This window comes from Trachymyrmex cornetzi, unplaced genomic scaffold (assembly GCF_001594075.2).
Source record: "Trachymyrmex cornetzi isolate Tcor2-1 unplaced genomic scaffold, Tcor1.1 scaffold967, whole genome shotgun sequence".
Taxonomy (NCBI): Eukaryota; Metazoa; Arthropoda; class Insecta; order Hymenoptera; family Formicidae; genus Trachymyrmex; species Trachymyrmex cornetzi.
This window is the reverse complement of record NW_017300319.1, coordinates 8557-12663: the sequence shown is the minus strand read 5'-3', so window position 1 is coordinate 12663 and position 4107 is coordinate 8557. Positions and strand designations below refer to the sequence as shown.

Sequence of the window (4107 nt, the reverse complement as noted above, 5' to 3'; positions counted from 1 at the left end):
TTCCATGTAATAGAGAACTCTGGTTGGTTCAATTTCTTATGCCTCATGTGTTATGAGTTATGCAAGAGTCTGTGCTCCCCGCTTTAGTCCGGATCTACAATAGGGTTTTAAGCCTTAAGCCATAAGAAATGGGCGAATAACAGTCGCTTATTCTTCTCGAATTCGACTGTAATTGGTCAATTTCTTACGGCTTAAGGCTTAAAACACCTATTGTAGATCCGAGGTTAGGTGTCGTCTACAATGCACGGAGTAAGAAGTAAGAGTAAGAAATTGACCAATCACAGTCGAGTATTCTTCTCACATTCGATTGTGATTGGTCAATTTCTTACTCTTACTTCTTACTCCGTGTATTGTAGACGGGCCTTTAGACCTGGGGCACTATTCTTGAAAAGAAACGTATACGAAAATCTAGGGAAATGCTACAGTATACGTTACGTATACTATAGTATTTCGCTAGACTTTCGTATACATTTCTTTTCAAGAATAGACCCCCTGGTACAAGCAATAAGGTAAATTTTTATGGGCTGCTCAAACCGGCTTTTTCAGCGACAAAAAGAATCACGTGGTCAAAATTGACGAATATCAAATGTCCATTTTGATCACGTGATCCTTTTTGTCGCTAATAGCGTTTTCGATTGGGCAAAAGTTAGTGCTCACCAGTGCGCACTCAGTTCACACCAACACTGGACGAGTTCCATGGGTTGCACTAAATAGTGCAAGTTCAGAAGAATACGCCAAGATTTTCAGTGCTAAAGCTGAAACTCATTTTTGTTCACTTTGAAGCAATGTTCAACAAAATGTTACAAAAACACAGTAAAAGATATTAAGAGTAGGGACAAGACCCCGTTTTCAATTCAACAAGCGCAGATTTGCTTGTCCCTATGTATATCCTTAACTGTGATAAAACGTGCACTGAACTGGCACCGTCAAAATATCTCGTGCCACTTAGTGCGCACTGAGTGCGCACTACGAGAGTGTCGTGCGATCAAATGAACACGTGACACTAGCCAAGTGCGCATTGGCACTGCCAATCGAACACGCTCTTGACACTGAGTGCAGCCAGTGCACCCCAATCGAAAATGCTATTAAATAGCCCAGTAGAGCAGCTCGTGAAAATTTACCTGTACAGTGAACTCTTGCACTGAGTATCGCTACATCTCGAAAAAGAACAGAATACATGACGTCATTTCGTTACAGTGTACACAAAAAGAATACGGCCGCGGTCCGATTCACGCTTACAACGCTTAAAAATCATTTCATCCTTGTTGCTTGTCAAATGTTAAACGAAGACGAAAGATACTCGTGAGCGTTGTTAGTATGAATCGGACCATGGCCGTAGTGTACACTTCTTGAACTAGTGCAAGCAGTGCAGAGAAAAAAAACAAACCTTAGAACTCTAACATTCCAAAGCAATTATTATTTTACCAAAAAACAAAGAAATTATCTCGTACGTATGTTCTCTGGGTTAAATATATATATATCAAAAAGTATTGTTTGCTAAATGAGATTTAAAATTTAACTAATAAAATTATATTGTTAATTATTATGTACAAAACTATGACTAAAATTTCATATATTACGCAGAATGGTTTGCTGCTGCATATGCGGGAAAGAACATTGTCCTTCATTGCCACGACAATTTCATAGGTAAGGTTATAAATTTTAAAGTATGGTTAGACTTTGTTATTCGCCCCTATTCAGAATGCGCTTATAATAATATTAGTGCCAACATACTATACGTTACGCATATTATAAAATTTCAGAGACAAAAGCGCGTTCTGAATACGGGTCTATGTCACAGTCAAAGTGTTAAATTATAAATGTATACATATGTTAGGCAATTATATACATACTGATTCGATACGTAAATGTATTCACAAGTAATGAAATTTAAACTTTTACTAGTTGCATACGCTTCTGTACCTGCTTTAGTAAAAGTATGCACAAGCAAAACTGTATCAATTTAAATGAATACTTACTAGCAAATGTGCATATCAATCACATAACCTTAAATGCACAGCAAAAAGTCAAACTGTTTATCCATTGCGTTTTATTTATCAAATATCTGATTAGCTGTATTCATTATTCTCATTAGACGTGACATTATTTTATTAATATTATTATTATTATTATTATTATTAAGAATTAAGTTTGGTGTGCCATACTTTGTAAAATTTTACAGTAATATGTTTTTACAAACGTAAGTATATGTTATAGCAAATGTATACATTGTCTAGTGAATGAATACATTTACTAAAAATATCAGATATTTTTATATTCAGTTGATGCTTTTGCTAAAATCTTATGTAAATGCTTATATTTTTTTTACTAGTAAGTATATTATGCATTTACTAAATTTCACACTTTGACTGTGACATGTACAAATATTATTAAGTTTGTGAAACTAATGAAATATATTTTTAGATTCCCAACAGATATAAAAAGGCGAAAAAAATGGTTAAATAATATAATTGATTATAGTATCAGTGTTTACAAGAATGCAAGAATTTGTAGTGATCATTTTACAGAAGATGATTACTATATTTGTAAAATTATCCATAAATCATTCAGAAGATTAAAAAAGACTGCAATTCCATCTGTTTTTACACAAAGGTAATAATATTTGTTAATGGCATAGTTATATTGTGCACTTGGTACTAACTACTAACTATTGTAATAACTTTCTATTGAATTATCTTAATTTCAATGATACACATATAAACATACATATAATGTATTTAATTAATTATTTTAATGCATGTTATACCAATTTAATACATCATTCTAAAAATATATTCCTGAAATTAAGATAATTTAATAGAAAGTGACTAGTTAATAGTGTATCAAATGTTTTATATTGTAATATTTTATAACATGTAAAACTAAAGAAATAAGGTCAGGAAGGAGTTTCCTATAACGTTTTTTCTTGTGGCTGCACTATCGCCCACTAGTGCAATACTCGGACAGTGTACTGTATTTCCAGTACTGTATTTGGCTAGTAGTAAGCAAATTCCATACTGTATTTGGCTAGTAGTAAGCAAATTCATTTGGTGTATCCTGTTTCCGTGGCTACAATATAGTGCAAATTTTATGCACAAAATGGGGTTTTGTTACACTGTCTCAAAGAAACGGTATAGAGCTACTGCGACATTTAAAATTTGAAAGTGGAAGTTAAGCAGGAACAGAGTTTTAGCACAATAATGAACACCATGTGTGCATCATCTAGTGCAGTTATCGACATATAGTACTGGACGGAGTATTAGCATCGAAACCATCTTGGCAGATCTAGAAAGAGATAGAGCGATTATGAGGGGTAGTAGTAAATCATGTAATCAAAGGCCCTGAGGCATTAAGTTGTCATATCTGTGCCTAGAGTGTTACTTTTGCACAAAATAAACATAGAATCATATTTCAAGTTTTATTTTGTATCTAATAATTAATAATATAAGTTTAGAATTATCGTACTGCATTAGTACCAGTCAATACTGTGATGGCTCCTGACTTTACACACACACAGAATACACTACTGTCCTCTCTCTCCTGAAACATAATTTGACCAATAGAACAAGAGTAGAAAGAGAATTCCGTCACAGTATAACTACAGTAACGACAGTAGTTGGCTTGTTTGATGTCGATGGTCACCGATCACGTGACTGTCAGCCATGTTGAGGGTTTTACGGACCGTTGAACGGCATCAAGAGACATAATATTTCGTATATAAAGTCTTTTTAAAATTTGGATAAATTCTATATATGATTTTAGATAATCACTATATATATTAATATAAATCTATTTTTTGTTTCTAATTTCAATATATTTTTGGAATGAACCAAATGAAATCATAAAACAGTATGTGAAACATGATATTTGTAAGTCAACAATTTATTGACAATTTCAGATAGCACAATGTTTAATGGACCTTCTACAATAAGCCGCAAGTCAGAACATCAGAAGTCTTAACCAGTCTTAACCAAGTCGTTCAAATTGGCTATTGGCCAACTTCACCGATTATGACTTAAAATCGCTTAGAACTTCTGACTTGCGGCTTATTGTAGAAGGGCTATAAAATTAGGACATAAAACGTCTTTAAGACGCCATAATATGAAT

At 33.4% G+C, this 4107-nt stretch overlaps 1 long non-coding RNA gene across 1 annotated transcript; it reads left to right on the top strand.

Annotated features, from left to right (window-relative positions):
* Positions 1-1244: 1244 nt before the first annotated feature.
* LOC108769921 (uncharacterized) lies at positions 1245-2497 on the top strand. Its single transcript, XR_001940568.1, has 3 exons — positions 1245-1447; positions 1585-1647; positions 2425-2497. It is a non-coding gene; the product is annotated as an uncharacterized LOC108769921 (long non-coding RNA).
* Positions 2498-4107: the final 1610 nt, after the last annotated feature.